At 32.6% G+C, this 8,642-nt stretch overlaps 1 long non-coding RNA gene across 1 annotated transcript; it reads left to right on the top strand.

Moving 5' to 3' along the window:
* The first annotated feature begins 1,684 nt into the window (after nucleotides 1–1,684).
* LOC139127603 (uncharacterized) lies at nucleotides 1,685–6,884 on the top strand. Its single transcript, XR_011551059.1, has 4 exons — nucleotides 1,685–1,702; nucleotides 3,408–3,515; nucleotides 5,487–5,611; nucleotides 6,407–6,884. It is a non-coding gene; the product is annotated as an uncharacterized lncRNA (long non-coding RNA).
* The last annotated feature ends 1,758 nt before the right edge of the window (nucleotides 6,885–8,642 follow it).

Below are 8,642 nucleotides of genomic sequence, written 5' to 3'. Positions count from 1 at the left end.
AAACCCCCCAAAATGGTTTTGAAGAGTCTAAGTGATGAGTCCTCTTTTTTTCTTGTGTTAAAAAATTTTCAATCATATGTTCAATGTTGTCATTTTTTTTACAAGCAGAGCTATCAAACTCAATCATAGAAGCTTCAACTGTGTGCTTTAATTTATGAATTTCTAAACAATATAGCGAAAATATCAAATTAGGGGTGTATACACGTTAATCATAGACAATGCCTTTATTCAGTTACCCAGGCTGCTCTTTGTCATTGTTGACATAGAAAAGTTTTCATCAAATATAAAATTTACTGGTAAATAATAATACACCTGTGTTTAATGTGCTTTTAAGAATGATACTGGACTTGGAGTAAAATTAGGTTAACATATAAAGTCAAATTAGATTATAATAATAAAGCTACAACAGCTATCAACCTTACCATGACTTATTTAATATTTGGGTATTTTTTGTCAATTGTTACTAATACAAACAAATCTCATCAAATTTTCATTTAGGCCTACTATGTATACCCTACAGAGTGTCAATTCATATATCAAAACTAAAATCTTTCATATCTATTAAATTAATTTATTAGAAATAGCTAATTCTATTGAATGTGATTTATGAAACAGGTCAAGGCAAACAAAACAACAAAGGCAATGCAACACTTTCAAAATCTACCAGCAATACCTCTACAAGGAACACCGGCAGTAACAGCTCCAGTAGTAGTACGAGTTCGTGCAACAACCCTGGATTGTTGAGATCCATATACGACTCACTAAAGCTACTTCACACCAAAATTGACCAAGTGAGTGAAGAACAAAAGAAGATAAAGGCTACTTTACTAAAATCAGCAAAAATGCAGATAACCCAATTTGAGGTTAGAAAAGGGTCATATGAGTATGTAAGTATTTAATACTGTAATTATTATATACTTTCAAACTGTCCTTTGTGTTATTTGAAAAAAAATGCAAAGGACAGTTTGTAGGCCAGATAGTTGTTATCATATCCATTGATACACAGAAATAAAATACAATTATGTGTGTGTTTATATATATGTCACAGGACTTTATGTAATAACCTGAGAAACCACTGACTCGTTTTCTTGTAATTTTCGGAAATTGTCCAGAAAAATTAAATGTAGTCATAACATATAAAATAAACATGATGTCACCATGCTTGATTTATCATGGATCTCCTCTAACTATTCTTACCATAGAGAGCCATCATGACTCATCATTTCTTCCTGCATATTTTTATTCCTTAAATTATCCGTACAGTTGTAATTGCTTCTATGACAATCTGTAATATTTCTTGTATCCATCAACTAATATTATAACACATACAAAAAGCATCCTTCAAAGAAGTAGCACTGACATATCAATATATTCAAACCTTGTTTTTGTTTTACAGTTAAATATTTTGCATCAACTGGATAAATGTACACAGTCAAAGGATGAGGGGTATTCCTATGCTGTGTACCACATAAATCCACAAAAAGACCCATTTCATATTATATTTTTTTAACTTTATATATAGGTCTACATTATAATCTCTTCTTACAAAAATTAACAATATTTTGATGATGGGTAAACCCCTACCTTAAATTAAGTGTCTATGTTGTTTGTCTTTCATTATTATCACAGAATACACTGGTTAGCCTACTAGCTAAACTATACTTAAACAAACCAACAGAGAGTTCCCAGGCAAGAAATCTATGTAAGTATATTAATTTAATAATAAGTGGTCAAGCATCTGTTAAAGGTCTTCCGTGTTAACTTTTATTAATTGGTTAGAATTGAAATGAATTCAGCAATGTAGTACCATATTTGTTAGTCTATTATTTGTTATTTGACCAAAAAAAATCATATTATTTTAAAGTTCCACTATAGCTATAACTTTTGACAATTCAGTATTTTTATTCCGTTTATCAAGTCCAGTTTCCAGTTCAAATCCATGAAGTATGATGAAATACCCAGTGTTCAGTTTGTCTACACAGACTATTTGTGTACAGTCAGCATTGTTATTGTTGAACATTGAATTAATGTCTGGACTAGAATTTATTTGTAAACAATAAGAATAGTCATAATCTCAACAATGACTGGTCCGATTCCTTAAAAAATTGGCATGTAAGTAGTATAGGCATACCTAATATGATTGTGTGCATCTTGGGTCAATATCTAGAATTTGTTATTTTTCATGTTTTTTTTATTTTAAGTTTTCTCATTTTTGGTCAAAAAATCTTCTTCTCTGAAACCGCAAGTCCCATTCATTTGAAACTTGGTATGGGGGTTGCTAGGGGTGTCCTAAGTCAGATTTGTTCAAATTGTGGTGAAATTTTCATAATTGTATTTTTGGGGCAATTTTTCCCATTTATGGTCAAATAATCTTTTTCTCTGAAATGGCAGGTCTGATTGGTTTGAAACTTAGTATGGAGGTTTCTAGGGGTAACATCTTAACTTAGTATAGAGGTTTTTAGGGTGACCTCAGTAAGATGTGATCAAATTGTGGTGAAATTCGCATATTTGTATTTTTGGGCATTTTTTTCTATTTTTCAGTTAAAAATCTAGACCACAAGTTGGCTTTATTTGAAAGTTTGTGTGTGGGTGACCTCTGTTAGATTTTTTTCAAGTTGTGGTGAATTTGCTAGGGCAATCTTCCTATATTGTCTTTTGCAAATTTTTTTTTAAATCGACTCTTCTGCAGTAAAGAGATCCAATTAATGACTTTCAACACAGTCTAGCATTGGTTTCAAAAAGTCTGTTGTTGGAAGGGGTATTGACATTGAAATTGACAGTTTATAAAGCTCATCTGATAAGATAGCACACAGCCATCTGTGTGTTTACACAAGAGATTAAGTATGTTTGCTTTTGGAAGAATGTTTATGTGAATTTGATCAAGAAATTTAGTTACTCAAAACTCCTTCTCTTTGATATGTCTAGTTTCTAATTGTTGAAAAATCTGTGTAATTGTATTTTGGGGCAATTTCTCCCATTTTGGGGCAAAAATCTCTGAATCCTATCATTTGATTTTTAATACAGTTGACCATGGGCTATGTGACCCAGTGCCACTTTTATATTATACAACAAATTATTATATTGGAGCGACACTGACTAATTGGCGGTATTGTATTTTTAAGGTAGAGTTGTAAACTTTATGGAATTGACAGTGTCTTTGCTTCAATTATTTATGCTTTTAGACCAGTAAATTTTCATGCAATGTTATCCATCCAACTTTTAATTTGTAAAACCTGTCCATAATTCTTATTTTAAATTAATATCGTAATTTTTTTTAAAATTCTTCTAATACCAAAGACCATGGAAATATGAAAGCAATTATGAGTATACATCTTGAAAACTCATCTAATGCATAATTTCATGATAACATCAATATTATTTATAAAATTATTTTGGTCAACAAATAGGACAAAATAAAGGAAGAGTTTGGCGACTACAACGTCAATGCGATAAGAAAAATGATGACTTTCTGTCAACGGAAAGTGAGTGAGTGGAAGCAGGAGGAAGTGAGGAAGGTAACTACGATGCATTCTTCATTTACACGCTCTACACATACACAAATTTTTATGTGCATGTATAATACTTTTAAAATTTGAAAGAGTTGAATTATATAAAAATCAAATTTGATGGACAAATTGAAAGAGCATATATTTGGCCTGTAAAATAGCAAATTTTTCTTGTGATGTCTTACAACATACTGATGTTCTTCACTTTCATGGAGAAATGTTATGTTATTTTGTGATACAGGGCTGACTTTCTATAACACTGAATTATAAAGGTATACAAAGTGGGCAATGTAACTTAGACAAAAACAGTGCTCAATTCTACATAAGGTTGAAATAAAGGGGGTAATTAGGTTCCGACAGAAAAAAATGGATGATTAAAAAGGTGGTAGAATGAATAGGGTTTTACGGTATATTATAGGTTACATCTCCTGCATGGGACCATGTGCCCGAGGACAGGTGAAACTTTGCCTGATGTCAGAAGGGCAAATAGTCTCCTGCACTCAAGGCAAATAGTTCCCAGCTGGGGCTGTAATGCTTTTATTGAATGCCTCGAACAAAATTTAAGACCTAAAAACTTTATTAATTCAACCCCTTTAATTCCAACATTATGTAGAATTGAACACTATTTTTCTCACAATACATTGACCATGCACCTTGCCATTACTTGTTACCTTTTCCAATCATACCGTACTTTTCAACTTCAATATTACAGAAGGAGAGAGAGAATATACATCTGATAAATTCATTTAAGGTCATTCACTAGAAAATGTTAAAACTGTTATATCTACATGAAAGTGAAGAAACATTAGTATGTTGTCTGATATCAAAAGAAAATTTCTCATTTTGCAGTTCAAAAATGTGCTCTTTAAATTTGTCAATGTGAATATTGTATAATTCAACTACGTAATATTTTAATTAGTTTTCCCTGATTGAATTATTAGGGTTTTAATGGTACTCTTTTTTATAACTTTTTTTTATACATATAACATTCTTGTGACTTGCTTTTTCCACTGAGAAAACGAAAATCTGTCAACCGTCAGAAAATAAAATAACTTTAGCTGTTGAACGGCAGTTAACTTTATTAAAATCAATGTAAAGCAGAGAAAAATAGTTCCAGTTCAATTTCAGACCAGTGATGATTTAACAAGTTTGCATACATGACATTTGATATATGGGGCATGTAATAAACATATATAGATATACATGGTGACCGTAATGGACAATGGGCTAAAATGAAACGCTAGTTTCTCAGACTGTTATTCATACATTTGAATATTTTGGCTTATGGCTATGCAGCATCTCTACACTAGAAAGGGTACACACAACTTGACATGGATTAACCAACATTAAATCTACACCAACTGTGATGCTTGATACTTTACAGCTGCTAATTATTTTTATCAGGTGTTGTATGTTCTATTTACAGTCATCCGTCATCCTGAAAAAGAAAATATCTACATTTTTACTGCGGTATTTTGCCACTTAAATCAGTAACACCCATTAAAATCCACAGTATCTCTTATAACAGTGAAGATGTTAGTCCCACTGTCACCCTATTCCATGTGAAAGAGGGTAAATACCCAGACACAATCTATTCTGTCTTTTAAAGGCACCCTTCTCATCCTTGGTCCTCAGATTTGTGGATGAGTGAAGTGATCGTTAACAGTTTGTCTTTCTTTTATTCTCCATTGAATTTTTTATCAACAAAATAAATTTCCTGTTAGATAAATCTGATAAGTTATAACGGAGTGGGCCTTTAAGTAAATTATTGTTCAAGGCTAATAATCAATATCATGTCCTCAGACAATTTGATTAGATTTACAATTTTACAATTTTATTCGATTCAATTTTGTGTAATAGATACACACTAAATACCATGTTTGAATAAATTCTAATGATTCATCTTTCCAATGTTTCTCCTTGCAATTTTTATGTGTCAACTCTAACTAATGATACATTTTTGTCTTTGAACATTACTAGATAACATCAGTAGAAGATGACAAGCGCCATTTTCATCAATGGACACTCTTTCGTTGGCAGAAAGTGTCTGCCAACCGAAAATGGTGAATGTCACACCAAAGATAATGTATGCGTTGAGCCTCATCGTAAGTGGTTTGTAAATACTTACATAAATGTACATTGAAAATAACGTAGTCATGCTATTACAATGTATTCATCAAATTACAAGATCCTGCTCTTTTATCAGACAAAAAAAAATACTTGTTTCCTTTGTAAAGCATCTATTTATAATTTCCAAATGGAAAAAAATCCACAGTATGTTCTAGAATAATCTATTTTGTTGCCAGTATTAAGGTAGTGGACTACCCAGAGGCTATATCCAAAACAAGCCATTGCATAGGATTGCATGTAGAAATGTCAGAAAACATACTAGGAATGTTGTCAATTTCCTGAAACTTTGACAAAAAAGCCATTGAAAGATACCTTATTGAAACACATAATAAAAAATACAATGTCACTATGCTTGATTTTTAGACAGAGTCATAAATGTACATTTTCCTTTGAGAAACAACAGGTAAAAAAGTGCTGACTCAGCATTTTTCCACAATTTTTAATAGATTAAACAGGTGGTATCTTTATTCAGCAACTTCATAATGTTTTTTTTATCGTTTATATTTGAAATACTACACATAGATTCTACTTAAGAATCACAAGTGTGACGACATGACAATATCTTTATCCACCAGGGCTATTCTTTCTTATTAAGAATGACGCACTACAGTCATGTTAGGTGCTCTAAATCATGGGGTGATGGGTAATTGAATGTGAATGATCTGATGTAACATGCCCATGTTTTTGAAAATTAACAATTTCACTGACCCATCCATTTGTGAAACTACAACTTTCAATACACATCCAACAATAATTTTATTTTTTTTCAGAGAAAGTTCCAGAGGGACGAGGAGCCGGAACGGTCCGGGTTCTGGACTACATACCAAAATTGGTACCATAATGTAGGAAAAAATCTCAAAGTAGATCAAGTAATGGCCGAGGACGAGGAATATTATGAAACCTTGGTAGAAGAGGAATAATGTGACCGAACCAAATGACCTCAGCATAGTTATAAAAAATATACTGCTTCAAAATTAAAAAACAGTTCATTTTTTTAATAATATGTGTTTTAATATATTTCACAAGTTTTGATATTTAATTGTAACTTATTCTCTTTCAATGAATTTTTAATGTTCAAAACATTTTGAATTTCAATATTAAACTATATACAACAAAATGATACTCTTAATTCTTGGGCTTGCATGGGTGTGTGTGTGTGCATGTAGTCAGTAAAGCTTTTTTTCACAATTCACTACAATTTATGTGTATATTCAATTAAATTTGACAACTCATACAGAAAGAGAACCATGATGCCTTTGAATGAATGATTTTAAACTATTGAAAACAATAATAAAAAAATAAATTAAAAGCAGCCGGAACTAAAAATGTCCAATGGATGGAGGTCCAACATTGCTAGTTTAACCCTTTCAAGCAGCTGTGTGTTACATGTATGCTGCAACAGACCTGTAACACTCCTGCCGAATTCAAACTGTCACAGTCATGCTGGAGCAGCCATGTAACACTCCTACTCCAACAGCGCTGTAACAGCACTGCTGGAGCAGCCGTGTAGCACTCCTGCTCCAGCAGCGCTGTAACAGCGCTGCTGGAGCAGGAGTGCTACAGCCCTGATACAGCATATATGTAACAGTGCTGTTGTGACATTGATGTTGCAGTAACTACACAGCAATGTTCCAACAATGGCGAAGTGCAGTTACATTAGTGTTTCATTAGTGAACCATCACTGTCACAACTGGTCTGTAACCATGCTGCAATGGTGCTGTTTCAGGCTAGTTATGTTACAGGCCTGCAGACAATTAGCTGTGTATGACGGCCTCAAGTTTAGTCATGGCCTTATTAAGAAACATGCTATTTGCTGGCAGCTATCGGCTATATTTACGCGCGTGTTTATGGACAAGTATAACTAGGTATGAGATTATCGTCAATGAAAAGATAACTGTTATATAGTAAATGCCAGTGAAAGTATAATTAGCAGAAGTCGGAAAAAATAACTCTCGACAGATTTAATTTCAATAATTTGAAATAATTTTGCCACATTTCTTTTCTATATATCACAACTAAACGTGTTTCATTATTCGCTTGCAATGCTAATTGAGCCTTACAAAGTTATTAAGAAGTTTGTGGCGAACACTAGGCTAAATTATGAACGGCGGAAATGTAATGCGTTAGTCACGTGACCTCGGACTTTCCGTGTTGTTAAAATACTCTACGTATTAACTCAAATCTGAACAAACACATGTAATATTTAAATAAACTCAACAGCAGAAACTCGACTTTTAGCTGTCTTTTGCTTGTGGTTTAGTGAATCATATTTTGCAAATTTACCTCGTTGCTATACCGATTCACTTTCAACAAAGTGTTCGTCACAGCATAAAGTGCGCCATCAACAGAACATCTGATAAATTTCATATCCTTTGTCGATTTAAAAAGAGACATCAGGGTCTGTGGATTAATTTAGACCACCCGTACCATCATTTAGATTCAGACCAATGCTCGCTGAAATCTTAACCTTTCGTCAATGGTGTCTTTGCAACAAAATGTTTATATCATTGAATTAACAAAAAAATGGGTAAATTTTCATATGCTTTGGATGGTCTTGCCAACACGTGAATTTGATGCGTGTTAGAAGTACAGATATTTAGGTAAACTGATTTTTTCTACCCTCGATAGAGCTCATTGTAAACTCATTTGCATTGTTTCCTTTTTCTTACAAAGCGAGAGTTAAGAGGTTATTTTACTTGCCAAAATGTTTCACGGCTTTGCCGTTTACCAAAGCATCAAAAACCCCATTGTTATGAGCTTTACGTCAAGAGAGTGACAAAAGAAGAGAGCAAGACTATTAAAAAATGAACCTGTTTATGTACATAACATTGTTGTAAATTGTTAATCTATTATAATTTTATTATGGTCACAGGGACAATGTATATATAGTTCCAGTTTCGAGGTTTGTTTTTTTCCAACTTTTTGCTCTTACTTAATTAACATGTTAACAAGATAATGTTAGGTAAAAGGTGTCCTTTCTCAAAATTATTTAGTGACGTTCGATTT

This window comes from Ptychodera flava, unplaced genomic scaffold (genome assembly GCF_041260155.1).
Source record: "Ptychodera flava strain L36383 unplaced genomic scaffold, AS_Pfla_20210202 Scaffold_33__1_contigs__length_2856901_pilon, whole genome shotgun sequence".
Taxonomy (NCBI): Eukaryota; Metazoa; Hemichordata; class Enteropneusta; family Ptychoderidae; genus Ptychodera; species Ptychodera flava.
Note: the sequence above shows the minus strand (reverse complement) of the source record. Positions and strands in the feature narration are given on the sequence as shown.